Genomic DNA, 23,131 nt, shown 5'->3' with positions numbered 1-23,131 from the left:
TTTTTTTTGCACCTCCGTCGCAAAAGTAAACTTTCACAAAATAATTCCAGTTTGCTAGCTACTTGCTAGCAGACAGCAACACGCTAAACTGACAGGATGAGAGCTGAAAATGCTGTCAAAATGCTTTTTCCACCCCAATCTGGGACGAGTGTAATCTTTAAAAGAGTCAACTGTGGGCTTTTTCTCGGCTTACGGCCATACTACCCTGAGAACGCCCGATCTCGTCCGATCTCGGAAGCTAAGCAGGGTCGGGCCTGGTTAGTACTTGGATGGGAGACCGCCTGGGAATACCAGGTGCTGTAAGCTTTTTTTTTTTTTTTTTGCACCTCCGTCGCAAAAGTAAACTTTCACAAAATAATTCCAGTTTGCTAGCTACTTGCTAGCAGACAGCAACACGCTAAACTGACAGGATGAGAGCTGAAAATGCTGTCAAAATGCTTTTTCCACCCCAATCTGGGACGAGTGTAATCTTTAAGAGTCAACTGTGGGCTTTTTCTCGGCTTACGGCCATACTACCCTGAGAACGCCCGATCTCGTCCGATCTCGGAAGCTAAGCAGGGTCGGGCCTGGTTAGTACTTGGATGGGAGACCGCCTGGGAATACCAGGTGCTGTAAGCTTTTTTTTTTTTTTTTTTGCACCTCCGTCGCAAAAGTAAACTTTCACAAAATAATTCCAGTTTGCTAGCTACTTGCTAGCAGACAGCCACACGCTAAGCTGACAGGATGAGAGCTGAAAATGCATTCAAAATGCTTTTTCCACCCCAATATGGGACGAGTGTAATCTTTAAAAGAGTCAACTGTGGGCTTTTTCTCGGCTTACGGCCATACTACCCTGAGAACGCCCGATCTCGTCCGATCTCGGAAGCTAAGCAGGGTCGGGCCTGGTTAGTACTTGGATGGGAGACCGCCTGGGAATACCAGGTGCTGTAAGCTTTTTTTTTTTTTTTTTTTGCACCTCCGTCGCAAAAGTAAACTTTCACAAAATAATTCCAGTTTGCTAGCTACTTGCTAGCAGACAGCCACACGCTAAACTGACAGGATGAGAGCTGAAAATGCTGTCAAAATGCTTTTTCCACCCCAAGTTGGGACGAGTGTAATCTTTAAAAGAGTCAACTGTGGGCTTTTTCTCGGCTTACGGCCATACTACCCTGAGAACGCCCGATCTCGTCCGATCTCGGAAGCTAAGCAGGGTCGGGCCTGGTTAGTACTTGGATGGGAGACCGCCTGGAAATACCAGGTGCTGTAAGCTTTTTTTTTTTTTTTTTTGCACCTCCGTCGCAAAAGTAAACTTTCACAAAATAATTCCAGTTTGCTAGCTACTTGCTAGCAGACAGCCACACGCTAAACTGACAGGATGAGAGCTGAAAATGCTGTCAAAATGCTTTTTCCACCCCAAGTTGGGACGAGTGTAATCTTTAAAAGAGTCAACTGTGGGCTTTTTCTCGGCTTACGGCCATACTACCCTGAGAACGCCCGATCTCGTCCGATCTCGGAAGCTAAGCAGGGTCGGGCCTGGTTAGTACTTGGATGGGAGACCGCCTGGGAATACCAGGTGCTGTAAGCTTTTTTTTTTTTTTTTTTTGCACCTCCGTCGCAAAAGTAAACTTTCACAAAATAATTCCAGTTTGCTAGCTACTTGCTATTAGACAGCCACACGCTAAGCTGACAGGATGAGAGCTGAAAATGCATTCAAAATGCTTTTTCCACCCCAATATGGGACGAGTGTAATCTTTAAAAGAGTCAACTGTGGGCTTTTTCTCGGCTTACGGCCATACTACCCTGAGAACGCCCGATCTCGTCCGATCTCGGAAGCTAAGCAGGGTCGGGCCTGGTTAGTACTTGGATGGGAGACCGCCTGGGAATACCAGGTGCTGTAAGCTTTTTTTTTTTTTTTTTTGCACCTCCGTCGCAAAAGTAAACTTTCACAAAATAATTCCAGTTTGCTAGCTACTTGCTATTAGACAGCCACACGCTAAACTGACAGGATGAGAGCTGAAAATGCTGTCAAAATGCTTTTTCCACCCCAAGTTGGGACGAGTGTAATCTTTAAAAGAGTCAACTGTGGGCTTTTTCTCGGCTTACGGCCATACTACCCTGAGAACGTCCGATCTCGGAAGCTAAGCAGGGTCGGGCCTGGTTAGTACTTGGATGGGAGACCGCCTGGGAATACCAGGTGCTGTAAGCTTTTTTTTTTTTTTTTTTGCACCTCCGTCGCAAAAGTAAACTTTCACAAAATAATTCCAGTTTGCTAGCTACTTGCTAGCAGACAGCCACACGCTAAACTGACAGGATGAGAGCTGAAAATGCTGTCAAAATGCTTTTTCCACCCCAAGTTGGGACGAGTGTAATCTTTAAAAGAGTCAACTGTGGGCTTTTTCTCGGCTTATGGCCATACTACCCTGAGAACGCCCGATCTCGTCCGATCTCGGAAGCTAAGCAGGGTCGGGCCTGGTTAGTACTTGGATGGGAGACCGCCTGGGAATACCAGGTGCTGTAAGCTTTTTTTTTTTTTTTTTTTGCACCTCCGTCGCAAAAGTAAACTTTCACAAAATAATTCCAGTTTGCTAGCTACTTGCTATTAGACAGCCACACGCTAAGCTGACAGGATGAGAGCTGAAAATGCATTCAAAATGCTTTTTCCACCCCAATATGGGACGAGTGTAATCTTTAAAAGAGTCAACTGTGGGCTTTTTCTCGGCTTACGGCCATACTACCCTGAGAACGCCCGATCTCGTCCGATCTCGGAAGCTAAGCAGGGTCGGGCCTGGTTAGTACTTGGATGGGAGACCGCCTGGGAATACCAGGTGCTGTAAGCATTTTTTTTTTTTTTTTTGCACCTCCGTCGCAAAAGTAAACTTTCACAAAATAATTCCAGTTTGCTAGCTACTTGCTAGCAGACAGCTACACGCTAAACTGACAGGATGAGAGCTGAAAATGCTGTCAAAATGCTTTTTCCACCCCAATCTGGGACGAGTGTAATCTTTAAAAGAGTCAACTGTGGGCTTTTTCTCGGCTTACGGCCATACTACCCTGAGAACGCCCGATCTCGTCTGATCTCGTCCGATCTCGGAAGCTAAGCAGGGTCGGGCCTGGTTAGTACTTGGATGGGAGACCGCCTGGGAATACCAGGTGCTGTAAGCTATTTTTTTGTTTTTTTTTTGCACCTCCGTCGCAAAAGTAAACTTTCACAAAATAATTCCAGTTTGCTAGCTACTTGCTAGCAGACAGCCACACGCTAAACTGACAGGATGAGAGCTGAAAATAATGTCAAAATGCTTTTTCCACCCCAAGTTGGGACGAGTGTAATCTTTAAAAGAGTCAACTGTGGGCTTTTTCTCGGCTTACGGCCATACTACCCTGAGAACGCCCGATCTCGTCCGATCTTGGAAGCTAAGCAGGGTCGGGCCTGGTTAGTACTTGGATGGGAGACCGCCTGGGAATACCAGGTGCTGTAAGCTTTTTTTTTTTTTTTTTTGCACCTCCGTCGCAAAAGTAAACTTTCACAAAATAATTCCAGTTTGCTAGCTACTTGCTAGCAGACAGCCACACGCTAAACTGACAGGATGAGAGCTGAAAATGCTGTCAAAATGCTTTTTCCACCCCAAGTTGTGACGAGTGTAATCTTTAAAAGAGTCAACTGTGGGCTTTTTCTCGGCTTACGGCCATACTACCCTGAGAACGCCCGATCTCGTCCGATCTCGGAAGCTAAGCAGGGTCGGGCCTGGTTAGTACTTGGATGGGAGACCGCCTGGGAATACCAGGTGCTGTAAGCTTTTTTTTTTTTTTTTTTTGCACCTCCGTCGCAAAAGTAAACTTTCACAAAATAATTCCAGTTTGCTAGCTACTTGCTAGCAGACAGCAACATGCTAAACTGACAGGATGAGAGCTGAAAATGCTGTCAAAATGCTTTTTCCACCCCAATCTGGGACGAGTGTAATCTTTAAAAGAGTCAACTGTGGGCTTTTTCTCGGCTTACGGCCATACTACCCTGAGAACGCCCGATCTCGTCCGATCTCGGAAGCTAAGCAGGGTCGGGCCTGGTTAGTACTTGGATGGGAGACCGCCTGGGAATACCAGGTGCTGTAAGCTTTTTTTTTTTTTTTTTTGCACCTCCGTCGCAAAAGTAAACTTTCACAAAATAATTCCAGTTTGCTAGCTACTTGCTAGCAGACAGCCACACGCTAAACTGACAGGATGAGAGCTGAAAATGCTGTCAAAATGCTTTTTCCACCCCAAGTTGGGACGAGTGTAATCTTTAAAAGAGTCAACTGTGGGCTTTTTCTCGGCTTACGGCCATACTACCCTGAGAACGCCCGATCTCGTCCGATCTCGGAAGCTAAGCAGGGTCGGGCCTGGTTAGTACTTGGATGGGAGACCGCCTGGGAATACCAGGTGCTGTAAGCTATTTTTTTGTTTTTTTTTTGCACCTCCGTCGCAAAAGTAAACTTTCACAAAATAATTCCAGTTTGCTAGCTACTTGCTAGCAGACAGCAACACGCTAAACTGACAGGATGAGAGCTGAAAATGCTGTCAAAATGCTTTTTCCACCCCAATCTGGGACGAGTGTAATCTTTAAAAGAGTCAACTGTGGGCTTTTTCTCGGCTTACGGCCATACTACCCTGAGAACGCCCGATCTCGTCCGATCTCGGAAGCTAAGCAGGGTCGGGCCTGGTTAGTACTTGGATGGGAGACCGCCTGGGAATACCAGGTGCTGTAAGCTTTTTTTTTTTTTTTTTTTTGCACCTCCGTCGCAAAAGTAAACTTTCACAAAATAATTCCAGTTTGCTAGCTACTTGCTAGCAGACAGCCACACGCTAAACTGACAGGATGAGAGCTGAAAATGCTGTCAAAATGCTTTTTCCACCCCAAGTTGGGACGAGTGTAATCTTTAAAAGAGTCAACTGTGGGCTTTTTCTCGGCTTACGGCCATACTACCCTGAGAACGCCCGATCTCGTCCGATCTCGGAAGCTAAGCAGGGTCGGGCCTGGTTAGTACTTGGATGGGAGACCGCCTGGGAATACCAGGTGCTGTAAGCTTTTTTTTTTTTTTTTTTTGCACCTCCGTCGCAAAAGTAAACTTTCACAAAATAATTCCAGTTTGCTAGCTACTTGCTAGCAGACAGCAACACGCTAAACTGACAGGATGAGAGCTGAAAATGCTGTCAAAATGCTTTTTCCACCCCAATCTGGGACGAGTGTAATCTTTAAAAGAGTCAACTGTGGGCTTTTTCTCGGCTTACGGCCATACTACCCTGAGAACGCCCGATCTCGTCCGATCTCGGAAGCTAAGCAGGGTCGGGCCTGGTTAGTACTTGGATGGGAGACCGCCTGGGAATACCAGGTGCTGTAAGCTTTTTTTTTTTTTTTTTTTGCACCTCCGTCGCAAAAGTAAACTTTCACAAAATAATTCCAGTTTGCTAGCTACTTGCTATTAGACAGCCACACGCTAAGCTGACAGGATGAGAGCTGAAAATGCATTCAAAATGCTTTTTCCACCCCAATATGGGACGAGTGTAATCTTTAAAAGAGTCAACTGTGGGCTTTTTCTCGGCTTACGGCCATACTACCCTGAGAACGCCCGATCTCGTCCGATCTCGGAAGCTAAGCAGGGTCGGGCCTGGTTAGTACTTGGATGGGAGACCGCCTGGGAATACCAGGTGCTGTAAGCATTTTTTTTTTTTTTTTGCACCTCCGTCGCAAAAGTAAACTTTCAAAAAATAATTCCAGTTTGCTAGCTACTTGCTAGCAGACAGCCACACGCTAAACTGACAGGATGAGAGCTGAAAATGCTGTCAAAATGCTTTTTCTACCCCAAGTTGGGACGAGTGTAATCTTTAAAAGAGTCAACTGTGGGCTTTTTCTCGGCTTACGGCCATACTACCCTGAGAACGCCCGATCTCGCCCGATCTCGTCCGATCTCGGAAGCTAAGCAGGGTCGGGCCTGGTTAGTACTTGGATGGGAGACCGCCTGGGAATACCAGGTGCTGTAAGCTTTTTTTTTTTTTTTTTTGCACCTCCGTCGCAAAAGTAAACTTTCACAAAATAATTCCAGTTTGCTAGCTACTTGCTAGCAGACAGCCACACGCTAAACTGACAGGATGAGAGCTGAAAATGCTGTCAAAATGCTTTTTCCACCCCAAGTTGGGACGAGTGTAATCTTTAAAAGAGTCAACTGTGGGCTTTTTCTCGGCTTACGGCCATACTACCCTGAGAACGCCCGATCTCGTCCGATCTCGGAAGCTAAGCAGGGTCGGGCCTGGTTAGTACTTGGATGGGAGACCGCCTGGGAATACCAGGTGCTGTAAGCTTTTTTTTTTTTTTTTTTTGCACCTCCGTCGCAAAAGTAAACTTTCACAAAATAATTCCAGTTTGCTAGCTACTTGCTAGCAGACAGCAACACGCTAAACTGACAGGATGAGAGCTGAAAATGCTGTCAAAATGCTTTTTCCACCCCAATCTGGGACGAGTGTAATCTTTAAAAGAGTCAACTGTGGGCTTTTTCTCGGCTTACGGCCATACTACCCTGAGAACGCCCGATCTCGTCCGATCTCGGAAGCTAAGCAGGGTCGGGCCTGGTTAGTACTTGGATGGGAGACCGCCTGGGAATACCAGGTGCTGTAAGCATTTTTTTTTTTTTTTTGCACCTCCGTCGCAAAAGTAAACTTTCACAAAATAATTCCAGTTTGCTAGCTACTTGCTAGCAGACAGCCACACGCTAAACTGACAGGATGAGAGCTGAAAATGCTGTCAAAATGCTTTTTCCACCCCAATATGGGACGAGTGTAATCTTTAAAAGAGTCAACTGTGGGCTTTTTCTCGGCTTACGGCCATACTACCCTGAGAATGCCCGATCTCGTCCGATCTCGGAAGCTAAGCAGGGTCGGGCCTGGTTAGTACTTGGATGGGAGACCGCCTGGGAATACCAGGTGCTGTAAGCTTTTTTTTGTTTTTTTTTTGCACCTCCGTCGCAAAAGTAAACTTTCACAAAATAATTCCAGTTTGCTAGCTACTTGCTAGCAGACAGCAACACGCTAAACTGACAGGATGAGAGCTGAAAATGCTGTCAAAATGCTTTTTCCACCCCAATCTGGGACGAGTGTAATCTTTAAAAGAGTCAACTGTGGGCTTTTTCTCGGCTTACGGCCATACTACCCTGAGAACGCCCGATCTCGTCCGATCTCGGAAGCTAAGCAGGGTCGGGCCTGGTTAGTACTTGGATGGGAGACCGCCTGGGAATACCAGGTGCTGTAAGCATTTTTTTTTTTTTTTTGCACCTCCGTCGCAAAAGTAAACTTTCACAAAATAATTCCAGTTTGCTAGCTACTTGCTAGCAGACAGCCACACGCTAAACTGACAGGATGAGAGCTGAAAATGCTGTCAAAATGCTTTTTCCACCCCAAGTTGGGACGAGTGTAATCTTTAAAAGAGTCAACTGTGGGCTTTTTCTCGGCTTACGGCCATACTACCCTGAGAACGCCCGATCTCGTCCGATCTCGGAAGCTAAGCAGGGTCGGGCCTGGTTAGTACTTGGATGGGAGACCGCCTGGGAATACCAGGTGCTGTAAGCTTTTTTTTTTTTTTTTTTTGCACCTCCGTCGCAAAAGTAAACTTTCACAAAATAATTCCAGTTTGCTAGCTACTTGCTAGCAGACAGCAACACGCTAAACTGACAGGATGAGAGCTGAAAATGCTGTCAAAATGCTTTTTCTACCCCAAGTTGGGACGAGTGTAATCTTTAAAAGAGTCAACTGTGGGCTTTTTCTCGGCTTACGGCCATACTACCCTGAGAACGCCCGATCTTGCCCGATCTCGTCCGATCTCGGAAGCTAAGCAGGGTCGGGCCTGGTTAGTACTTGGATGGGAGACCGCCTGGGAATACCAGGTGCTGTAAGCTTTTTTTTTTTTTTTTTTGCACCTCCGTCGCAAAAGTAAACTTTCACAAAATAATTCCAGTTTGCTAGCTACTTGCTAGCAGACAGCCACACGCTAAACTGACAGGATGAGAGCTGAAAATGCTGTCAAAATGCTTTTTCCACCCCAAGTTGGGATGAGTGTAATCTTTAAAAGAGTCAACTGTGGGCTTTTTCTCGGCTTACGGCCATACTACCCTGAGAACGCCCGATCTCGTCCGATCTCGGAAGCTAAGCAGGGTCGGGCCTGGTTAGTACTTGGATGGGAGACCGCCTGGGAATACCAGGTGCTGTAAGCTATTTTTTTGTTTTTTTTTTGCACCTCCGTCGCAAAAGTAAACTTTCACAAAATAATTCCAGTTTGCTAGCTACTTGCTAGCAGACAGCCACACGCTAAACTGACAGGATGAGAGCTGAAAATAATGTCAAAATGCTTTTTCCACCCCAAGTTGGGACGAGTGTAATCTTTAAAAGAGTCAACTGTGGGCTTTTTCTCGGCTTACGGCCATACTACCCTGAGAACGCCCGATCTCGTCCGATCTCGGAAGCTAAGCAGGGTCGGGCCTGGTTAGTACTTGGATGGGAGACCGCCTGGGAATACCAGGTGCTGTAAGCTTTTTTTTTTTTTTTTTTTGCACCTCCGTCGCAAAAGTAAACTTTCACAAAATAATTCCAGTTTGCTAGCTACTTGCTAGCAGACAGCCACACGCTAAACTGACAGGATGAGAGCTGAAAATAATGTCAAAATGCTTTTTCCACCCCAAGTTGGGACGAGTGTAATCTTTAAAAGAGTCAACTGTGGGCTTTTTCTCGGCTTACGGCCATACTACCCTGAGAACGCCCGATCTCGTCCGATCTTGGAAGCTAAGCAGGGTCGGGCCTGGTTAGTACTTGGATGGGAGACCGCCTGGGAATACCAGGTGCTGTAAGCTTTTTTTTTTTTTTTTTTGCACCTCCGTCGCAAAAGTAAACTTTCACAAAATAATTCCAGTTTGCTAGCTACTTGCTATTAGACAGCCACACGCTAAACTGACAGGATGAGAGCTGAAAATGCTGTCAAAATGCTTTTTCCACCCCAATCTGGGACGAGTGTAATCTTTAAAAGAGTCAACTGTGGGCTTTTTCCCGGCTTACGGCCATACTACCCTGAGAACGCCCGATCTCGTCCGATCTCGGAAGCTAAGCAGGGTCGGGCCTGGTTAGTACTTGGATGGGAGACCGCCTGGGAATACCAGGTGCTGTAAGCATTTTTTTTTTTTTTGCACCTCCGTCGCAAAAGTAAACTTTCACAAAATAATTCCAGTTTGCTAGCTACTTGCTAGCAGACAGCCACACGCTAAACTGACAGGATGAGAGCTGAAAATGCTGTCAAAATGCTTTTTCCACCCCAATCTGGGACGAGTGTAATCTTTAAAAGAGTCAACTGTGGGCTTTTTCCCGGCTTACGGCCATACTACCTTGAGAACGCCCGATCTCGTCCGATCTCGGAAGCTAAGCAGGGTCGGGCCTGGTTAGTACTTGGATGGGAGACCGCCTGGGAATACCAGGTGCTGTAAGCTTTTTTTTTTTTTTTTTTGCACCTCCGTCGCAAAAGTAAACTTTCACAAAATAATTCCAGTTTGCTAGCTACTTGCTAGCAGACAGCCACACGCTAAACTGACAGGATGAGAGCTGAAAATGCTGTCAAAATGCTTTTTCCACCCCAAGTTGGGACGAGTGTAATCTTTAAAAGAGTCAACTGTGGGCTTTTTCTCGGCTTACGGCCATACTACCCTGAGAACGCCCGATCTCGTCCGATCTCGGAAGCTAAGCAGGGTCGGGCCTGGTTAGTACTTGGATGGGAGACCGCCTGGGAATACCAGGTGCTGTAAGCTTTTTTTTTTTTTTTTTTGCACCTCCGTCGCAAAAGTAAACTTTCACAAAATAATTCCAGTTTGCTAGCTACTTGCTAGCAGACAGCCACACGCTAAACTGACAGGATGAGAGCTGAAAATGCTGTCAAAATGCTTTTTCCACCCCAAGTTGGGACGAGTGTAATCTTTAAAAGAGTCAACTGTGGGCTTTTTCTCGGCTTACGGCCATACTACCCTGAGAACGCCCGATCTCGTCCGATCTCGGAAGCTAAGCAGGGTCGGGCCTGGTTAGTACTTGGATGGGAGACCGCCTGGGAATACCAGGTGCTGTAAGCTTTTTTTTTTTTTTTTTTTGCACCTCCGTCGCAAAAGTAAACTTTCACAAAATAATTCCAGTTTGCTAGCTACTTGCTAGCAGACAGCAACACGCTAAACTGACAGGATGAGAGCTGAAAATGCTGTCAAAATGCTTTTTCCACCCCAATATGTGACGAGTGTAATCTTTAAAAGAGTCAACTGTGGGCTTTTTCTCGGCTTACGGCCATACTACCCTGAGAACGCCCGATCTCGTCCGATCTCGGAAGCTAAGCAGGGTCGGGCCTGGTTAGTACTTGGATGGGAGACCGCCTGGGAATACCAGGTGCTGTAAGCTTTTTTTTTTTTTTTTTTTTGCACCTCCGTCGCAAAAGTAAACTTTCACAAAATAATTCCAGTTTGCTAGCTACTTGCTAGCAGACAGCAACACGCTAAACTGACAGGATGAGAGCTGAAAATGCTGTCAAAATGCTTTTTCCACCCCAATCTGGGACGAGTGTAATCTTTAAAAGAGTCAACTGTGGGCTTTTTCTCGGCTTACGGCCATACTACCCTGAGAACGCCCGATCTCGTCCGATCTCGGAAGCTAAGCAGGGTCGGGCCTGGTTAGTACTTGGATGGGAGACCGCCTGGGAATACCAGGTGCTGTAAGCATTTTTTTTTTTTTTTTGCACCTCCGTCGCAAAAGTAAACTTTCACAAAATAATTCCAGTTTGCTAGCTACTTGCTAGCAGACAGCCACACGCTAAACTGACAGGATGAGAGCTGAAAATGCTGTCAAAATGCTTTTTCCACCCCAAGTTGGGACGAGTGTAATCTTTAAAAGAGTCAACTGTGGGCTTTTTCTCGGCTTACGGCCATACTACCCTGAGAACGCCCGATCTCGTCCGATCTCGGAAGCTAAGCAGGGTCGGGCCTGGTTAGTACTTGGATGGGAGACCGCCTGGGAATACCAGGTGCTGTAAGCTTTTTTTTTTTTTTTTTTTGCACCTCCGTCGCAAAAGTAAACTTTCACAAAATAATTCCAGTTTGCTAGCTACTTGCTAGCAGACAGCAACACGCTAAACTGACAGGATGAGAGCTGAAAATGCTGTCAAAATGCTTTTTCCACCCCAATCTGGGACGAGTGTAATCTTTAAAAGAGTCAACTGTGGGCTTTTTCTCGGCTTACGGCCATACTACCCTGAGAACGCCCGATCTCGTCCGATCTCGGAAGCTAAGCAGGGTCGGGCCTGGTTAGTACTTGGATGGGAGACCGCCTGGGAATACCAGGTGCTGTAAGCTTTTTTTTTTTTTTTTTTTGCACCTCCGTCGCAAAAGTAAACTTTCACAAAATAATTCCAGTTTGCTAGCTACTTGCTATTAGACAGCCACACGCTAAGCTGACAGGATGAGAGCTGAAAATGCATTCAAAATGCTTTTTCCACCCCAATATGGGACGAGTGTAATCTTTAAAAGAGTCAACTGTGGGCTTTTTCTCGGCTTACGGCCATACTACCCTGAGAACGCCCGATCTCGTCCGATCTCGGAAGCTAAGCAGGGTCGGGCCTGGTTAGTACTTGGATGGGAGACCGCCTGGGAATACCAGGTGCTGTAAGCTTTTTTTTTTTTTTTTTTTGCACCTCCGTCGCAAAAGTAAACTTTCAAAAAATAATTCCAGTTTGCTAGCTACTTGCTATTAGACAGCCACACGCTAAACTGACAGGATGAGAGCTGAAAATGCTGTCAAAATGCTTTTTCCACCCCAATCTGGGACGAGTGTAATCTTTAAAAGAGTCAACTGTGGGCTTTTTCCCGGCTTACGGCCATACTACCTTGAGAACGCCCGATCTCGTCCGATCTCGGAAGCTAAGCAGGGTCGGGCCTGGTTAGTACTTGGATGGGAGACCGCCTGGGAATACCAGGTGCTGTAAGCTATTTTTTTGTTTTTTTTTTGCACCTCCGTCGCAAAAGTAAACTTTCACAAAATAATTCCAGTTTGCTAGCTACTTGCTAGCAGACAGCCACACGCTAAACTGACAGGATGAGAGCTGAAAATGCTGTCAAAATGCTTTTTCCACCCCAAGTTGGGACGAGTGTAATCTTTAAAAGAGTCAACTGTGGGCTTTTTCTCGGCTTACGGCCATACTACCCTGAGAACGCCCGATCTCGTCCGATCTCGGAAGCTAAGCAGGGTCGGGCCTGGTTAGTACTTGGATGGGAGACCGCCTGGGAATACCAGGTGCTGTAAGCTTTTTTTTTTTTTTTTTTGCACCTCCGTCGCAAAAGTAAACTTTCACAAAATAATTCCAGTTTGCTAGCTACTTGCTATTAGACAGCCACACGCTAAACTGACAGGATGAGAGCTGAAAATGCTGTCAAAATGCTTTTTCCACCCCAAGTTGGGACGAGTGTAATCTTTAAAAGAGTCAACTGTGGGCTTTTTCTCGGCTTACGGCCATACTACCCTGAGAACGCCCGATCTCGTCCGATCTCGGAAGCTAAGCAGGGTCGGGCCTGGTTAGTACTTGGATGGGAGACCGCCTGGGAATACCAGGTGCTGTAAGCTTTTTTTTTTTTTTTTTTGCACCTCCGTCGCAAAAGTAAACTTTCACAAAATAATTCCAGTTTGCTAGCTACTTGCTAGCAGACAGCCACACGCTAAACTGACAGGATGAGAGCTGAAAATGCTGTCAAAATGCTTTTTCCACCCCAAGTTGGGACGAGTGTAATCTTTAAAAGAGTCAACTGTGGGCTTTTTCTCGGCTTACGGCCATACTACCCTGAGAACGCCCGATCTCGTCCGATCTCGGAAGCTAAGCAGGGTCGGGCCTGGTTAGTACTTGGATGGGAGACCGCCTGGGAATACCAGGTGCTGTAAGCTTTTTTTTTTTTTTTTTTTTGCACCTCCGTCGCAAAAGTAAACTTTCACAAAATAATTCCAGTTTGCTAGCTACTTGCTAGCAGACAGCCACACGCTAAACTGACAGGATGAGAGCTGAAAATGCTGTCAAAATGCTTTTTCCACCCCAAGTTGGGACGAGTGTAATCTTTAAAAGAGTCAACTGTGGGCTTTTTCTCGGCTTACGGCCATACTACCCTGAGAACGCCCGATCTCGTCCGATCTCGGAAGCTAAGCAGGGTCGGGCCTGGTTAGTACTTGGATGGGAGACCGCCTGGGAATACCAGGTGCTGTAAGCTTTTTTTTTTTTTTTTTGCACCTCCGTCGCAAAAGTAAACTTTCACAAAATAATTCCAGTTTGCTAGCTACTTGCTATTAGACAGCCACACGCTAAACTGACAGGATGAGAGCTGAAAATGCTGTCAAAATGCTTTTTCCACCCCAATATGGGACGAGTGTAATCTTTAAAAGAGTCAACTGTGGGCTTTTTCTCGGCTTACGGCCATACTACCCTGAGAACGCCCGATCTCGTCCGATCTCGGAAGCTAAGCAGGGTCGGGCCTGGTTAGTACTTGGATGGGAGACCGCCTGGGAATACCAGGTGATGTAAGCTTTTTTTTTTTTTTTTTTTGCACCTCCGTCGCAAAAGTAAACTTTCACAAAATAATTCCAGTTTGCTAGCTACTTGCTAGCAGACAGCAACACGCTAAACTGACAGGATGAGAGCTGAAAATGCTGTCAAAATGCTTTTTCCACCCCAATCTGGGACGAGTGTAATCTTTAAAAGAGTCAACTGTGGGCTTTTTCTCGGCTTACGGCCATACTACCCTGAGAACGCCCGATCTCGTCCGATCTCGGAAGCTAAGCAGGGTCGGGCCTGGTTAGTACTTGGATGGGAGACCGCCTGGGAATACCAGGTGCTGTAAGCATTTTTTTTTTTTTTTTTGCACCTCCGTCGCAAAAGTAAACTTTCACAAAATAATTCCAGTTTGCTAGCTACTTGCTAGCAGACAGCCACACGCTAAACTGACAGGATGAGAGCTGAAAATGCTGTCAAAATGCTTTTTCCACCCCAAGTTGGGACGAGTGTAATCTTTAAAAGAGTCAACTGTGGGCTTTTTCTCGGCTTACGGCCATACTACCCTGAGAACGCCCGATCTCGTCCGATCTCGGAAGCTAAGCAGGGTCGGGCCTGGTTAGTACTTGGATGGGAGACCGCCTGGGAATACCAGGTGCTGTAAGCTTTTTTTTTTTTTTTTTTGCACCTCCGTCGCAAAAGTAAACTTTCACAAAATAATTCCAGTTTGCTAGCTACTTGCTAGCAGACAGCCACACGCTAAACTGACAGGATGAGAGCTGAAAATGCTGTCAAAATGCTTTTTCCACCCCAAGTTGGGACGAGTGTAATCTTTAAAAGAGTCAACTGTGGGCTTTTTCTCGGCTTACGGCCATACTACCCTGAGAACGCCCGATCTCGTCCGATCTCGGAAGCTAAGCAGGGTCGGGCCTGGTTAGTACTTGGATGGGAGACCGCCTGGGAATACCAGGTGCTGTAAGCTTTTTTTTTTTTTTTTTTTGCACCTCCGTCGCAAAAGTAAACTTTCACAAAATAATTCCAGTTTGCTAGCTACTTGCTAGCAGACAGCCACACGCTAAACTGACAGGATGAGAGCTGAAAATGCTGTCAAAATGCTTTTTCCACCCCAAGTTGGGACGAGTGTAATCTTTAAAAGAGTCAACTGTGGGCTTTTTCTCGGCTTACGGCCATACTACCCTGAGAACGCCCGATCTCGTCCGATCTCGGAAGCTAAGCAGGGTCGGGCCTGGTTAGTACTTGGATGGGAGACCGCCTGGGAATACCAGGTGCTGTAAGCATTTTTTTTTTTTTTTTGCACCTCCGTCGCAAAAGTAAACTTTCACAAAATAATTCCAGTTTGCTAGCTACTTGCTATTAGACAGCCACACGCTAAGCTGACAGGATGAGAGCTGAAAATGCATTCAAAATGCTTTTTCCACCCCAATATGGGACGAGTGTAATCTTTAAAAGAGTCAACTGTGGGCTTTTTCTCGGCTTACGGCCATACTACCCTGAGAACGCCCGATCTCGTCCGATCTCGGAAGCTAAGCAGGGTCGGGCCTGGTTAGTACTTGGATGGGAGACCGCCTGGGAATACCAGGTGCTGTAAGCATTTTTTTTTTTTTTTTGCACCTCCGTCGCAAAAGTAAACTTTCACAAAATAATTCCAGTTTGCTAGCTACTTGCTAGCAGACAGCCACACGCTAAACTGACAGGATGAGAGCTGAAAATGCTGTCAAAATGCTTTTTCCACCCCAAGTTGGGACGAGTGTAATCTTTAAAAGAGTCAACTGTGGGCTTTTTCTCGGCTTACGGCCATACTACCCTGAGAACGCCCGATCTCGTCCGATCTCGGAAGCTAAGCAGGGTCGGGCCTGGTTAGTACTTGGATGGGAGACGGCCTGGGAATACCAGGTGCTGTAAGCTTTTTTTTTTTTTTTTTTTGCACCTCCGTCGCAAAAGTAAACTTTCACAAAATAATTCCAGTTTGCTAGCTACTTGCTAGCAGACAGCCACACGCTAAACTGACAGGATGAGAGCTGAAAATGCTGTCAAAATGCTTTTTCCACCCCAAGTTGGGACGAGTGTAATCTTTAAAAGAGTCAACTGTGGGCTTTTTCTCGGCTTACGGCCATACTACCCTGAGAACGCCCGATCTCGTCCGATCTCGGAAGCTAAGCAGGGTCGGGCCTGGTTAGTACTTGGATGGGAGACCGCCTGGGAATACCAGGTGCTGTAAGCTTTTTTTTTTTTTTTTTTGCACCTCCGTCGCAAAAGTAAACTTTCACAAAATAATTCCAGTTTGCTAGCTACTTGCTAGCAGACAGCCACACGCTAAGCTGACAGGATGAGAGCTGAAAATGCATTCAAAATGCTTTTTCCACCCCAATATGGGACGAGTGTAATCTTTAAAAGAGTCAACTGTGGGCTTTTTCTCGGCTTACGGCCATACTACCCTGAGAACGCCCGATCTCGTCCGATCTCGGAAGATAAGCAGGGTCGGGCCTGGTTAGTACTTGGATGGGAGACCGCCTGGGAATACCAGGTGCTGTAAGCTTTTTTTTTTTTTTTTTGCACCTCCGTCGCAAAAGTAAACTTTCACAAAATAATTCCAGTTTGCTAGCTACTTGCTATTAGACAGCCACACGCTAAACTGACAGGATGAGAGCTGAAAATGCTGTCAAAATGCTTTTTCCACCCCAATCTGGGACGAGTGTAATCTTTAAAAGAGTCAACTGTGGGCTTTTTCTCGGCTTACGGCCATACTACCCTGAGAACGCCCGATCTCGTCCGATCTCGGAAGCTAAGCAGGGTCGGGCCTGGTTAGTACTTGGATGGGAGACCGCCTGGGAATACCAGGTGCTGTAAGCTTTTTTTTTTTTTTTTTTGCACCTCCGTCGCAAAAGTAAACTTTCACAAAATAATTCCAGTTTGCTAGCTACTTGCTAGCAGACAGCAACACGCTAAACTGACAGGATGAGAGCTGAAAATGCTGTCAAAATGCTTTTTCCACCCCAATCTGGGACGAGTGTAATCTTTAAAAGAGTCAACTGTGGGCTTTTTCTCGGCTTACGGCCATACTACCCTGAGAACGCCCGATCTCGTCCGATCTCGGAAGCTAAGCAGGGTCGGGCCTGGTTAGTACTTGGATGGGAGACCGCCTGGGAATACCAGGTGCTGTAAGCATTTTTTTTTTTTTTTGCACCTCCGTCGCAAAAGTAAACTTTCACAAAATAATTCCAGTTTGCTAGCTACTTGCTAGCAGACAGCCACACGCTAAACTGACAGGATGAGAGCTGAAAATGCTGTCAAAATGCTTTTTCCACCCCAAGTTGGGACGAGTGTAATCTTTAAAAGAGTCAACTGTGGGCTTTTTCTCGGCTTACGGCCATACTACCCTGAGAACGCCCGATCTCGGAAGCTAAGCAGGGTCGGGCCTGGTTAGTACTTGGATGGGAGACCGCCTGGGAATACCAGGTGCTGTAAGCATTTTTTTTTTTTTTTTGCACCTCCGTCGCAAAAGTAAACTTTCACAAAATAATTCCAGTTTGCTAGCTACTTGCTAGCAGACAGCCACACGCTAAACTGACAGGATGAGAGCTGAAAATGCTGTCAAAATGCTTTTTCCACCCCAAGTTGGGACGAGTGTAATCTTTAAAAGAGTCAACTGTGGGCTTTTTCTCGGCTTACGGCCATACTACCCTGAGAACGCCCGATCTCGTCCGATCTCGGAAGCTAAGCAGGGTCGGGCCTGGTTAGTACTTGGATGGGAGACCGCCTGGGAATACCAGGTGCTGTAAGCTTTTTTTTTTTTTTTTTTTTGCACCTCCGTCGCAAAAGTAAACTTTCACAAAATAATTCCAGTTTGCTAGCTACTTGCTAGCAGACAGCCACACGCTAAACTGACAGGATGAGAGCTGAAAATGCTGTCAAAATGCTTTTTCCACCCCAAGTTGGGACGAGTGTAATCTTTAAAAGAGTCAACTGTGGGCTTTTTCTCGGCTTACGGCCATACTACCCTGAGAACGCCCGATCTCGTCCGATCTCGGAAGCTAAGCAGGGTCGGGCCTGGTTAGTACTTGGATGGGAGACCGCCTGGGAATACCAGGTGCTGTAAGCTTTTTTTTTTTTTTTTTTGCACCTCCGTCGCAAAAGTAAACTTTCACAAAATAATTCCAGTTTGCTAGCTACTTGCTAGCAGACAGCCACACGCTAAACTGACAGGATGAGAGCTGAAAATGCTGTCAAAATGCTTTTTCCACCCCAAGTTGGGACGAGTGTAATCTTTAAAACAGTCAACTGTGGGCTTTTTCTCGGCTTACGGCCATACTACCCTGAGAACGCCCGATCTCGTCCGATCTCGGAAGCTAAGCAGGGTCGGGCCTGGTTAGTACTTGGATGGGAGACCGCCTGGGAATACCAGGTGCTGTAAGCATTTTTTTTTTTTTTTTGCACCTCCGTCGCAAAAGTAAACTTTCACAAAATAATTCCAGTTTGCTAGCTACTTGCTAGCAGACAGCAACACGCTAAACTGACAGGATGAGAGCTGAAAATGCTGTCAAAATGCTTTTTCCACCCCAATCTGGGACGAGTGTAATCTTTAAAAGAGTCAACTGTGGGCTTTTTCTCGGCTTACGGCCATACTACCCTGAGAACGCCCGATCTCGTCCGATCTCGGAAGCTAAGCAGGGTCGGGCCTGGTTAGTACTTGGATGGGAGACCGCCTGGGAATACCAGGTGCTGTAAGCATTTTTTTTTTTTTTTTGCACCTCCGTCGCAAAAGTAAACTTTCACAAAATAATTCCAGTTTGCTAGCTACTTGCTAGCAGACAGCCACACGCTAAACTGACAGGATGAGAGCTGAAAATGCTGTCAAAATGCTTTTTCCACCCCAAGTTGGGACGAGTGTAATCTTTAAAAGAGTCAACTGTGGGCTTTTTCTCGGCTTACGGCCATACTACCCTGAGAACGCCCGATCTCGTCCGATCTCGGAAGCTAAGCAGGGTCGGGCCTGGTTAGTACTTGGATGGGAGACCGCCTGGGAATACCAGGTGCTGTAAGCTTTTTTTTTTTTTTTTTTTGCACCTCCGTCGCAAAAGTAAACTTTCACAAAATAATTCCAGTTTGCTAGCTACTTGCTAGCAGACAGCCACACGCTAAACTGACAGGATGAGAGCTGAAAATGCTGTCAAAATGCTTTTTCCACCCCAAGTTGGGACGAGTGTAATCTTTAAAAGAGTCAACTGTGGGCTTTTTCTCGGCTTACGGCCATACTACCCTGAGAACGCCCGATCTCGTCCGATCTCGGAAGCTAAGCAGGGTCGGGCCTGGTTAGTACTTGGATGGGAGACCGCCTGGGAATACCAGGTGCTGTAAGCTTTTTTTTTTTTTTTTTTGCACCTCCGTCGCAAAAGTAAACTTTCACAAAATAATTCCAGTTTGCTAGCTACTTGCTAGCAGACAGCCACACGCTAAACTGACAGGATGAGAGCTGAAAATGCTGTCAAAATGCTTTTTCCACCCCAATCTGGGACGAGTGTAATCTTTAAAAGAGTCAACTGTGGGCTTTTTCTCGGCTTACGGCCATACTACCCTGAGAACGCCCGATCTCGTCCGATCTCGGAAGCTAAGCAGGGTCGGGCCTGGTTAGTACTTGGATGGGAGACCGCCTGGGAATACCAGGTGCTGTAAGCTTTTTTTTTTTTTTTTTTTGCACCTCCATCGCAAAAGTAAACTTTCACAAAATAATTCCAGTTTGCTAGCTACTTGCTAGCAGACAGCAACACGCTAAACTGACAGGATGAGAGCTGAAAATGCTGTCAAAATGCTTTTTCCACCCCAATCTGGGACGAGTGTAATCTTTAAAAGAGTCAACTGTGGGCTTTTTCTCGGCTTACGGCCATACTACCCTGAGAACGCCCGATCTCGTCCGATCTCGGAAGCTAAGCAGGGTCGGGCCTGGTTAGTACTTGGATGGGAGACCGCCTGGGAATACCAGGTGCTGTAAGCTTTTTTTTTTTTTTTTTTTGCACCTCCGTCGCAAAAGTAAACTTTCACAAAATAATTCCAGTTTGCTAGCTACTTGCTAGCAGACAGCAACACGCTAAACTGACAGGATGAGAGCTGAAAATGCTGTCAAAATGCTTTTTCCACCCCAATCTGGGACGAGTGTAATCTTTAAAAGAGTCAACTGTGGGCTTTTTCTCGGCTTACGGCCATACTACCCTGAGAACGCCCGATCTCGTCCGATCTCGGAAGCTAAGCAGGGTCGGGCCTGGTTAGTACTTGGATGGGAGACCGCCTGGGAATACCAGGTGCTGTAAGCATTTTTTTTTTTTTTTGCACCTCCGTCGCAAAAGTAAACTTTCACAAAATAATTCCAGTTTGCTAGCTACTTGCTAGCAGACAGCCACACGCTAAACTGACAGGATGAGAGCTGAAAATGCTGTCAAAATGCTTTTTCCACCCCAAGTTGGGACGAGTGTAATCTTTAAAAGAGTCAACTGTGGGCTTTTTCTCGGCTTACGGCCATACTACCCTGAGAACGCCCGATCTCGGAAGCTAAGCAGGGTCGGGCCTGGTTAGTACTTGGATGGGAGACCGCCTGGGAATACCAGGTGCTGTAAGCATTTTTTTTTTTTTTTGCACCTCCGTCGCAAAAGTAAACTTTCACAAAATAATTCCAGTTTGCTAGCTACTTGCTAGCAGACAGCCACACGCTAAACTGACAGGATGAGAGCTGAAAATGCTGTCAAAATGCTTTTTCCACCCCAAGTTGGGACGAGTGTAATCTTTAAAAGAGTCAACTGTGGGCTTTTTCTCTGCTTACGGCCATACTACCCTGAGAACGCCCGATCTCGTCCGATCTCGGAAGCTAAGCAGGGTCGGGCCTGGTTAGTACTTGGATGGGAGACCGCCTGGGAATACCAGGTGCTGTAAGCATTTTTTTTTTTTTTTTGCACCTCCGTCGCAAAAGTAAACTTTCACAAAATAATTCCAGTTTGCTAGCTACTTGCTAGCAGACAGCAACACGCTAAACTGACAGGATGAGAGCTGAAAATGCTGTCAAAATGCTTTTTCCACCCCAATCTGGGACGAGTGTAATCTTTAAAAGAGTCAACTGTGGGCTTTTTCTCGGCTTACGGCCATACTACCCTGAGAACGCCCGATCTCGTCCGATCTCGGAAGCTAAGCAGGGTCGGGCCTGGTTAGTACTTGGATGGGAGACCGCCTGGGAATACCAGGTGCTGTAAGCATTTTTTTTTTTTTTTTTGCACCTCCGTCGCAAAAGTAAACTTTCACAAAATAATTCCAGTTTGCTAGCTACTTGCTAGCAGACAGCCACACGCTAAACTGACAGGATGAGAGCTGAAAATGCTGTCAAAATGCTTTTTCCACCCCAAGTTGGGACGAGTGTAATCTTTAAAAGAGTCAACTGTGGGCTTTTTCTCGGCTTACGGCCATACTACCCTGAGAACGCCCGATCTCGTCCGATCTCGGAAGCTAAGCAGGGTCGGGCCTGGTTAGTACTTGGATGGGAGACCGCCTGGGAATACCAGGTGCTGTAAGCTTTTTTTTTTTTTTTTTTGCACCTCCGTCGCAAAAGTAAACTTTCACAAAATAATTCCAGTTTGCTAGCTACTTGCTAGCAGACAGCCACACGCTAAACTGACAGGATGAGAGCTGAAAATGCTGTCAAAATGCTTTTTCCACCCCAAGTTGGGACGAGTGTAATCTTTAAAAGAGTCAACTGTGGGCTTTTTCTCGGCTTACGGCCATACTACCCTGAGAACGCCCGATCTCGTCCGATCTCGGAAGCTAAGCAGGGTCGGGCCTGGTTAGTACTTGGATGGGAGACCGCCTGGGAATACCAGGTGCTGTAAGCTTTTTTTTTTTTTTTTTGCACCTCCGTCGCAAAAGTAAACTTTCACAAAATAATTCCAGTTTGCTAGCTACTTGCTAGCAGACAGCCACACGCTAAACTGACAGGATGAGAGCTGAAAATGCTGTCAAAATGCTTTTTCCACCCCAAGTTGGGACGAGTGTAATCTTTAAAAGAGTCAACTGTGGGCTTTTTCTCGGCTTACGGCCATACTACCCTGAGAACGCCCGATCTCGTCCGATCTCGGAAGCTAAGCAGGGTCGGGCCTGGTTAGTACTTGGATGGGAGACCGCCTGGGAATACCAGGTGCTGTAAGCTTTTTTTTTTTTTTTTTTGCACCTCCGTCGCAAAAGTAAACTTTCACAAAATAATTCCAGTTTGCTAGCTACTTGCTAGCAGACAGCCACACGCTAAACTGACAGGATGAGAGCTGAAAATGCTGTCAAAATGCTTTTTCCACCCCAAGTTGGGACGAGTGTAATCTTTAAAAGAGTCAACTGTGGGCTTTTTCTCGGCTTACGGCCATACTACCCTGAGAACGCCCGATCTCGTCCGATCTCGGAAGCTAAGCAGGGTCGGGCCTGGTTAGTACTTGGATGGGAGACCGCCTGGGAATACCAGGTGCTGTAAGCTTTTTTTTTTTTTTTTTGCACCTCCGTCGCAAAAGTAAACTTTCACAAAATAATTCCAGTTTGCTAGCTACTTGCTAGCAGACAGCCACACGCTAAACTGACAGGATGAGAGCTGAAAATGCTGTCAAAATGCTTTTTCCACCCCAAGTTGGGACGAGTGTAATCTTTAAAAGAGTCAACTGTGGGCTTTTTCTCGGCTTACGGCCATACTACCCTGAGAACGCCCGATCTCGTCCGATCTCGGAAGCTAAGCAGGGTCGGGCCTGGTTAGTACTTGGATGGGAGACCGCCTGGGAATACCAGGTGCTGTAAGCTTTTTTTTTTTTTTTTTTGCACCTCCGTCGCAAAAGTAAACTTTCACAAAATAATTCCAGTTTGCTAGCTACTTGCTAGCAGACAGCCACACGCTAAACTGACAGGATGAGAGCTGAAAATGCTGTCAAAATGCTTTTTCCACCCCAAGTTGGGACGAGTGTAATCTTTAAAAGAGTCAACTGTGGGCTTTTTCTCGGCTTACGGCCATACTACCCTGAGAACGCCCGATCTCGTCCGATCTCGGAAGCTAAGCAGGGTCGGGCCTGGTTAGTACTTGGATGGGAGACCGCCTGGGAATACCAGGTGCTGTAAGCTATTTTTTTGTTTTTTTTTTGCACCTCCGTCGCAAAAGTAAACTTTCACAAAATAATTCCAGTTTGCTAGCTACTTGCTAGCAGACAGCCACACGCTAAACTGACAGGATGAGAGCTGAAAATGCTGTCAAAATGCTTTTTCCACCCCAAGTTGGGACGAGTGTAATCTTTAAAAGAGTCAACTGTGGGCTTTTTCTCGGCTTACGGCCATACTACCCTGAGAACGCCCGATCTCGTCCGATCTCGGAAGCTAAGCAGGGTCGGGCCTGGTTAGTACTTGGATGGGAGACCGCCTGGGAATACCAGGTGCTGTAAGCTTTTTTTTTTTTTTTTTTGCACCTCCGTCGCAAAAGTAAACTTTCACAAAATAATTCCAGTTTGCTAGCTACTTGCTAGCAGACAGCCACACGCTAAACTGACAGGATGAGAGCTGAAAATGCTGTCAAAATGC

The 23,131-nt window shown here is 46.3% G+C and overlaps 67 non-coding genes and 6 pseudogenes across 67 annotated transcripts; all 73 read left to right on the top strand.

Annotated features, from left to right (window-relative positions):
- The first annotated feature begins 187 nt into the window (after positions 1-187).
- LOC147183799 (5S ribosomal RNA) lies at positions 188-306 on the top strand. Its single transcript, XR_015090727.1, has one exon. It is a non-coding gene; the product is annotated as a 5S ribosomal RNA (ribosomal RNA).
- Positions 307-499: 193 nt separating this feature from the next.
- Positions 500-618, top strand: LOC147183798 (5S ribosomal RNA). Its single transcript, XR_015090726.1, has one exon. It is a non-coding gene; the product is annotated as a 5S ribosomal RNA (ribosomal RNA).
- A 196-nt stretch (positions 619-814) lies between these two features.
- On the top strand, positions 815-933 carry LOC147183797 (5S ribosomal RNA). The gene has a single exon (XR_015090720.1). It is a non-coding gene; the product is annotated as a 5S ribosomal RNA (ribosomal RNA).
- A 197-nt stretch (positions 934-1,130) lies between these two features.
- LOC147183796 (5S ribosomal RNA) lies at positions 1,131-1,249 on the top strand. Its single transcript, XR_015091930.1, has one exon. It is a non-coding gene; the product is annotated as a 5S ribosomal RNA (ribosomal RNA).
- Positions 1,250-1,445: 196 nt separating this feature from the next.
- On the top strand, positions 1,446-1,564 carry LOC147183795 (5S ribosomal RNA). The gene has a single exon (XR_015090718.1). It is a non-coding gene; the product is annotated as a 5S ribosomal RNA (ribosomal RNA).
- Positions 1,565-1,761: 197 nt separating this feature from the next.
- On the top strand, positions 1,762-1,880 carry LOC147183794 (5S ribosomal RNA). The gene has a single exon (XR_015090717.1). It is a non-coding gene; the product is annotated as a 5S ribosomal RNA (ribosomal RNA).
- Positions 1,881-2,076: 196 nt separating this feature from the next.
- LOC147183793 (5S ribosomal RNA) lies at positions 2,077-2,185 on the top strand (annotated as a pseudogene).
- Positions 2,186-2,381: 196 nt separating this feature from the next.
- On the top strand, positions 2,382-2,500 carry LOC147183792 (5S ribosomal RNA). Its single transcript, XR_015091381.1, has one exon. It is a non-coding gene; the product is annotated as a 5S ribosomal RNA (ribosomal RNA).
- A 197-nt stretch (positions 2,501-2,697) lies between these two features.
- On the top strand, positions 2,698-2,816 carry LOC147183791 (5S ribosomal RNA). Its single transcript, XR_015091307.1, has one exon. It is a non-coding gene; the product is annotated as a 5S ribosomal RNA (ribosomal RNA).
- Positions 2,817-3,012: 196 nt separating this feature from the next.
- Positions 3,013-3,141, top strand: LOC147183790 (5S ribosomal RNA; annotated as a pseudogene).
- A 198-nt stretch (positions 3,142-3,339) lies between these two features.
- LOC147183789 (5S ribosomal RNA) lies at positions 3,340-3,458 on the top strand. The gene has a single exon (XR_015091827.1). It is a non-coding gene; the product is annotated as a 5S ribosomal RNA (ribosomal RNA).
- A 196-nt stretch (positions 3,459-3,654) lies between these two features.
- On the top strand, positions 3,655-3,773 carry LOC147183788 (5S ribosomal RNA). Its single transcript, XR_015090714.1, has one exon. It is a non-coding gene; the product is annotated as a 5S ribosomal RNA (ribosomal RNA).
- Positions 3,774-3,970: 197 nt separating this feature from the next.
- On the top strand, positions 3,971-4,089 carry LOC147183787 (5S ribosomal RNA). The gene has a single exon (XR_015090712.1). It is a non-coding gene; the product is annotated as a 5S ribosomal RNA (ribosomal RNA).
- Positions 4,090-4,285: 196 nt separating this feature from the next.
- On the top strand, positions 4,286-4,404 carry LOC147183786 (5S ribosomal RNA). Its single transcript, XR_015090711.1, has one exon. It is a non-coding gene; the product is annotated as a 5S ribosomal RNA (ribosomal RNA).
- Positions 4,405-4,602: 198 nt separating this feature from the next.
- LOC147183785 (5S ribosomal RNA) lies at positions 4,603-4,721 on the top strand. The gene has a single exon (XR_015090707.1). It is a non-coding gene; the product is annotated as a 5S ribosomal RNA (ribosomal RNA).
- Positions 4,722-4,919: 198 nt separating this feature from the next.
- LOC147183784 (5S ribosomal RNA) lies at positions 4,920-5,038 on the top strand. The gene has a single exon (XR_015090706.1). It is a non-coding gene; the product is annotated as a 5S ribosomal RNA (ribosomal RNA).
- A 197-nt stretch (positions 5,039-5,235) lies between these two features.
- On the top strand, positions 5,236-5,354 carry LOC147183783 (5S ribosomal RNA). Its single transcript, XR_015090703.1, has one exon. It is a non-coding gene; the product is annotated as a 5S ribosomal RNA (ribosomal RNA).
- Positions 5,355-5,551: 197 nt separating this feature from the next.
- On the top strand, positions 5,552-5,670 carry LOC147183782 (5S ribosomal RNA). Its single transcript, XR_015091305.1, has one exon. It is a non-coding gene; the product is annotated as a 5S ribosomal RNA (ribosomal RNA).
- Positions 5,671-5,865: 195 nt separating this feature from the next.
- Positions 5,866-5,994, top strand: LOC147183781 (5S ribosomal RNA; annotated as a pseudogene).
- Positions 5,995-6,190: 196 nt separating this feature from the next.
- Positions 6,191-6,309, top strand: LOC147183780 (5S ribosomal RNA). The gene has a single exon (XR_015090702.1). It is a non-coding gene; the product is annotated as a 5S ribosomal RNA (ribosomal RNA).
- A 197-nt stretch (positions 6,310-6,506) lies between these two features.
- LOC147183779 (5S ribosomal RNA) lies at positions 6,507-6,625 on the top strand. The gene has a single exon (XR_015091301.1). It is a non-coding gene; the product is annotated as a 5S ribosomal RNA (ribosomal RNA).
- A 195-nt stretch (positions 6,626-6,820) lies between these two features.
- On the top strand, positions 6,821-6,939 carry LOC147183778 (5S ribosomal RNA). Its single transcript, XR_015091622.1, has one exon. It is a non-coding gene; the product is annotated as a 5S ribosomal RNA (ribosomal RNA).
- Positions 6,940-7,136: 197 nt separating this feature from the next.
- Positions 7,137-7,255, top strand: LOC147183777 (5S ribosomal RNA). The gene has a single exon (XR_015091300.1). It is a non-coding gene; the product is annotated as a 5S ribosomal RNA (ribosomal RNA).
- Positions 7,256-7,450: 195 nt separating this feature from the next.
- On the top strand, positions 7,451-7,569 carry LOC147183776 (5S ribosomal RNA). Its single transcript, XR_015090701.1, has one exon. It is a non-coding gene; the product is annotated as a 5S ribosomal RNA (ribosomal RNA).
- A 197-nt stretch (positions 7,570-7,766) lies between these two features.
- On the top strand, positions 7,767-7,895 carry LOC147183775 (5S ribosomal RNA; annotated as a pseudogene).
- A 196-nt stretch (positions 7,896-8,091) lies between these two features.
- LOC147183774 (5S ribosomal RNA) lies at positions 8,092-8,210 on the top strand. Its single transcript, XR_015090700.1, has one exon. It is a non-coding gene; the product is annotated as a 5S ribosomal RNA (ribosomal RNA).
- A 198-nt stretch (positions 8,211-8,408) lies between these two features.
- On the top strand, positions 8,409-8,527 carry LOC147183773 (5S ribosomal RNA). The gene has a single exon (XR_015090698.1). It is a non-coding gene; the product is annotated as a 5S ribosomal RNA (ribosomal RNA).
- A 197-nt stretch (positions 8,528-8,724) lies between these two features.
- Positions 8,725-8,843, top strand: LOC147183772 (5S ribosomal RNA). The gene has a single exon (XR_015091826.1). It is a non-coding gene; the product is annotated as a 5S ribosomal RNA (ribosomal RNA).
- Positions 8,844-9,039: 196 nt separating this feature from the next.
- Positions 9,040-9,158, top strand: LOC147183771 (5S ribosomal RNA). The gene has a single exon (XR_015091289.1). It is a non-coding gene; the product is annotated as a 5S ribosomal RNA (ribosomal RNA).
- A 193-nt stretch (positions 9,159-9,351) lies between these two features.
- Positions 9,352-9,470, top strand: LOC147183770 (5S ribosomal RNA). Its single transcript, XR_015091568.1, has one exon. It is a non-coding gene; the product is annotated as a 5S ribosomal RNA (ribosomal RNA).
- A 196-nt stretch (positions 9,471-9,666) lies between these two features.
- Positions 9,667-9,785, top strand: LOC147183769 (5S ribosomal RNA). The gene has a single exon (XR_015090696.1). It is a non-coding gene; the product is annotated as a 5S ribosomal RNA (ribosomal RNA).
- Positions 9,786-9,981: 196 nt separating this feature from the next.
- LOC147183768 (5S ribosomal RNA) lies at positions 9,982-10,100 on the top strand. Its single transcript, XR_015090695.1, has one exon. It is a non-coding gene; the product is annotated as a 5S ribosomal RNA (ribosomal RNA).
- A 197-nt stretch (positions 10,101-10,297) lies between these two features.
- LOC147183767 (5S ribosomal RNA) lies at positions 10,298-10,416 on the top strand. Its single transcript, XR_015090694.1, has one exon. It is a non-coding gene; the product is annotated as a 5S ribosomal RNA (ribosomal RNA).
- Positions 10,417-10,614: 198 nt separating this feature from the next.
- LOC147183766 (5S ribosomal RNA) lies at positions 10,615-10,733 on the top strand. Its single transcript, XR_015091288.1, has one exon. It is a non-coding gene; the product is annotated as a 5S ribosomal RNA (ribosomal RNA).
- A 195-nt stretch (positions 10,734-10,928) lies between these two features.
- LOC147183765 (5S ribosomal RNA) lies at positions 10,929-11,047 on the top strand. The gene has a single exon (XR_015090693.1). It is a non-coding gene; the product is annotated as a 5S ribosomal RNA (ribosomal RNA).
- Positions 11,048-11,244: 197 nt separating this feature from the next.
- Positions 11,245-11,363, top strand: LOC147183764 (5S ribosomal RNA). Its single transcript, XR_015090691.1, has one exon. It is a non-coding gene; the product is annotated as a 5S ribosomal RNA (ribosomal RNA).
- A 197-nt stretch (positions 11,364-11,560) lies between these two features.
- Positions 11,561-11,679, top strand: LOC147183763 (5S ribosomal RNA). Its single transcript, XR_015090690.1, has one exon. It is a non-coding gene; the product is annotated as a 5S ribosomal RNA (ribosomal RNA).
- A 197-nt stretch (positions 11,680-11,876) lies between these two features.
- On the top strand, positions 11,877-11,995 carry LOC147183762 (5S ribosomal RNA). The gene has a single exon (XR_015091567.1). It is a non-coding gene; the product is annotated as a 5S ribosomal RNA (ribosomal RNA).
- A 198-nt stretch (positions 11,996-12,193) lies between these two features.
- On the top strand, positions 12,194-12,312 carry LOC147183761 (5S ribosomal RNA). The gene has a single exon (XR_015090688.1). It is a non-coding gene; the product is annotated as a 5S ribosomal RNA (ribosomal RNA).
- A 196-nt stretch (positions 12,313-12,508) lies between these two features.
- LOC147183760 (5S ribosomal RNA) lies at positions 12,509-12,627 on the top strand. The gene has a single exon (XR_015090685.1). It is a non-coding gene; the product is annotated as a 5S ribosomal RNA (ribosomal RNA).
- Positions 12,628-12,823: 196 nt separating this feature from the next.
- On the top strand, positions 12,824-12,942 carry LOC147183759 (5S ribosomal RNA). Its single transcript, XR_015090680.1, has one exon. It is a non-coding gene; the product is annotated as a 5S ribosomal RNA (ribosomal RNA).
- Positions 12,943-13,140: 198 nt separating this feature from the next.
- On the top strand, positions 13,141-13,259 carry LOC147183758 (5S ribosomal RNA). The gene has a single exon (XR_015090679.1). It is a non-coding gene; the product is annotated as a 5S ribosomal RNA (ribosomal RNA).
- Positions 13,260-13,454: 195 nt separating this feature from the next.
- LOC147183757 (5S ribosomal RNA) lies at positions 13,455-13,573 on the top strand. The gene has a single exon (XR_015092150.1). It is a non-coding gene; the product is annotated as a 5S ribosomal RNA (ribosomal RNA).
- A 197-nt stretch (positions 13,574-13,770) lies between these two features.
- LOC147183756 (5S ribosomal RNA) lies at positions 13,771-13,889 on the top strand. Its single transcript, XR_015091287.1, has one exon. It is a non-coding gene; the product is annotated as a 5S ribosomal RNA (ribosomal RNA).
- Positions 13,890-14,085: 196 nt separating this feature from the next.
- On the top strand, positions 14,086-14,204 carry LOC147183755 (5S ribosomal RNA). The gene has a single exon (XR_015090675.1). It is a non-coding gene; the product is annotated as a 5S ribosomal RNA (ribosomal RNA).
- A 196-nt stretch (positions 14,205-14,400) lies between these two features.
- LOC147183754 (5S ribosomal RNA) lies at positions 14,401-14,519 on the top strand. Its single transcript, XR_015090674.1, has one exon. It is a non-coding gene; the product is annotated as a 5S ribosomal RNA (ribosomal RNA).
- A 197-nt stretch (positions 14,520-14,716) lies between these two features.
- Positions 14,717-14,835, top strand: LOC147183753 (5S ribosomal RNA). The gene has a single exon (XR_015091286.1). It is a non-coding gene; the product is annotated as a 5S ribosomal RNA (ribosomal RNA).
- A 195-nt stretch (positions 14,836-15,030) lies between these two features.
- LOC147183752 (5S ribosomal RNA) lies at positions 15,031-15,149 on the top strand. Its single transcript, XR_015091285.1, has one exon. It is a non-coding gene; the product is annotated as a 5S ribosomal RNA (ribosomal RNA).
- A 195-nt stretch (positions 15,150-15,344) lies between these two features.
- LOC147183751 (5S ribosomal RNA) lies at positions 15,345-15,463 on the top strand. The gene has a single exon (XR_015092202.1). It is a non-coding gene; the product is annotated as a 5S ribosomal RNA (ribosomal RNA).
- A 197-nt stretch (positions 15,464-15,660) lies between these two features.
- Positions 15,661-15,779, top strand: LOC147183750 (5S ribosomal RNA). The gene has a single exon (XR_015090673.1). It is a non-coding gene; the product is annotated as a 5S ribosomal RNA (ribosomal RNA).
- A 196-nt stretch (positions 15,780-15,975) lies between these two features.
- LOC147183749 (5S ribosomal RNA) lies at positions 15,976-16,094 on the top strand. The gene has a single exon (XR_015091157.1). It is a non-coding gene; the product is annotated as a 5S ribosomal RNA (ribosomal RNA).
- A 195-nt stretch (positions 16,095-16,289) lies between these two features.
- Positions 16,290-16,408, top strand: LOC147183748 (5S ribosomal RNA). The gene has a single exon (XR_015090666.1). It is a non-coding gene; the product is annotated as a 5S ribosomal RNA (ribosomal RNA).
- Positions 16,409-16,604: 196 nt separating this feature from the next.
- On the top strand, positions 16,605-16,723 carry LOC147183747 (5S ribosomal RNA). Its single transcript, XR_015091284.1, has one exon. It is a non-coding gene; the product is annotated as a 5S ribosomal RNA (ribosomal RNA).
- Positions 16,724-16,917: 194 nt separating this feature from the next.
- Positions 16,918-17,026, top strand: LOC147183746 (5S ribosomal RNA; annotated as a pseudogene).
- A 195-nt stretch (positions 17,027-17,221) lies between these two features.
- LOC147183745 (5S ribosomal RNA) lies at positions 17,222-17,340 on the top strand. The gene has a single exon (XR_015090665.1). It is a non-coding gene; the product is annotated as a 5S ribosomal RNA (ribosomal RNA).
- A 198-nt stretch (positions 17,341-17,538) lies between these two features.
- Positions 17,539-17,657, top strand: LOC147183744 (5S ribosomal RNA). The gene has a single exon (XR_015090664.1). It is a non-coding gene; the product is annotated as a 5S ribosomal RNA (ribosomal RNA).
- Positions 17,658-17,853: 196 nt separating this feature from the next.
- Positions 17,854-17,972, top strand: LOC147183743 (5S ribosomal RNA). Its single transcript, XR_015091283.1, has one exon. It is a non-coding gene; the product is annotated as a 5S ribosomal RNA (ribosomal RNA).
- A 195-nt stretch (positions 17,973-18,167) lies between these two features.
- Positions 18,168-18,286, top strand: LOC147183742 (5S ribosomal RNA). Its single transcript, XR_015091279.1, has one exon. It is a non-coding gene; the product is annotated as a 5S ribosomal RNA (ribosomal RNA).
- A 195-nt stretch (positions 18,287-18,481) lies between these two features.
- On the top strand, positions 18,482-18,600 carry LOC147183741 (5S ribosomal RNA). The gene has a single exon (XR_015090663.1). It is a non-coding gene; the product is annotated as a 5S ribosomal RNA (ribosomal RNA).
- A 197-nt stretch (positions 18,601-18,797) lies between these two features.
- On the top strand, positions 18,798-18,916 carry LOC147183740 (5S ribosomal RNA). The gene has a single exon (XR_015090661.1). It is a non-coding gene; the product is annotated as a 5S ribosomal RNA (ribosomal RNA).
- A 196-nt stretch (positions 18,917-19,112) lies between these two features.
- Positions 19,113-19,231, top strand: LOC147183739 (5S ribosomal RNA). The gene has a single exon (XR_015090660.1). It is a non-coding gene; the product is annotated as a 5S ribosomal RNA (ribosomal RNA).
- Positions 19,232-19,428: 197 nt separating this feature from the next.
- Positions 19,429-19,547, top strand: LOC147183738 (5S ribosomal RNA). The gene has a single exon (XR_015090658.1). It is a non-coding gene; the product is annotated as a 5S ribosomal RNA (ribosomal RNA).
- A 197-nt stretch (positions 19,548-19,744) lies between these two features.
- Positions 19,745-19,863, top strand: LOC147183737 (5S ribosomal RNA). Its single transcript, XR_015091277.1, has one exon. It is a non-coding gene; the product is annotated as a 5S ribosomal RNA (ribosomal RNA).
- A 194-nt stretch (positions 19,864-20,057) lies between these two features.
- On the top strand, positions 20,058-20,166 carry LOC147183736 (5S ribosomal RNA; annotated as a pseudogene).
- A 194-nt stretch (positions 20,167-20,360) lies between these two features.
- Positions 20,361-20,479, top strand: LOC147183735 (5S ribosomal RNA). The gene has a single exon (XR_015091276.1). It is a non-coding gene; the product is annotated as a 5S ribosomal RNA (ribosomal RNA).
- A 195-nt stretch (positions 20,480-20,674) lies between these two features.
- On the top strand, positions 20,675-20,793 carry LOC147183734 (5S ribosomal RNA). The gene has a single exon (XR_015091275.1). It is a non-coding gene; the product is annotated as a 5S ribosomal RNA (ribosomal RNA).
- Positions 20,794-20,989: 196 nt separating this feature from the next.
- Positions 20,990-21,108, top strand: LOC147183733 (5S ribosomal RNA). The gene has a single exon (XR_015090650.1). It is a non-coding gene; the product is annotated as a 5S ribosomal RNA (ribosomal RNA).
- A 196-nt stretch (positions 21,109-21,304) lies between these two features.
- LOC147183732 (5S ribosomal RNA) lies at positions 21,305-21,423 on the top strand. The gene has a single exon (XR_015090648.1). It is a non-coding gene; the product is annotated as a 5S ribosomal RNA (ribosomal RNA).
- A 195-nt stretch (positions 21,424-21,618) lies between these two features.
- LOC147183731 (5S ribosomal RNA) lies at positions 21,619-21,737 on the top strand. The gene has a single exon (XR_015090647.1). It is a non-coding gene; the product is annotated as a 5S ribosomal RNA (ribosomal RNA).
- A 196-nt stretch (positions 21,738-21,933) lies between these two features.
- LOC147183730 (5S ribosomal RNA) lies at positions 21,934-22,052 on the top strand. The gene has a single exon (XR_015090646.1). It is a non-coding gene; the product is annotated as a 5S ribosomal RNA (ribosomal RNA).
- A 195-nt stretch (positions 22,053-22,247) lies between these two features.
- On the top strand, positions 22,248-22,366 carry LOC147183729 (5S ribosomal RNA). Its single transcript, XR_015090645.1, has one exon. It is a non-coding gene; the product is annotated as a 5S ribosomal RNA (ribosomal RNA).
- A 196-nt stretch (positions 22,367-22,562) lies between these two features.
- LOC147183728 (5S ribosomal RNA) lies at positions 22,563-22,681 on the top strand. The gene has a single exon (XR_015090644.1). It is a non-coding gene; the product is annotated as a 5S ribosomal RNA (ribosomal RNA).
- Positions 22,682-22,879: 198 nt separating this feature from the next.
- LOC147183727 (5S ribosomal RNA) lies at positions 22,880-22,998 on the top strand. The gene has a single exon (XR_015090643.1). It is a non-coding gene; the product is annotated as a 5S ribosomal RNA (ribosomal RNA).
- Positions 22,999-23,131: the final 133 nt, after the last annotated feature.

This window comes from Leptonotus elevatus, chromosome 1 (assembly GCF_054856555.1).
Source record: "Leptonotus elevatus isolate MCC_2025b chromosome 1, RoL_Lele_1.0, whole genome shotgun sequence".
Taxonomy (NCBI): domain Eukaryota; kingdom Metazoa; phylum Chordata; class Actinopteri; order Syngnathiformes; family Syngnathidae; genus Leptonotus; species Leptonotus elevatus.
The sequence above is the reverse complement of the archived record's forward strand: the minus strand, read 5'-3'. Positions and strand labels throughout refer to the sequence as shown.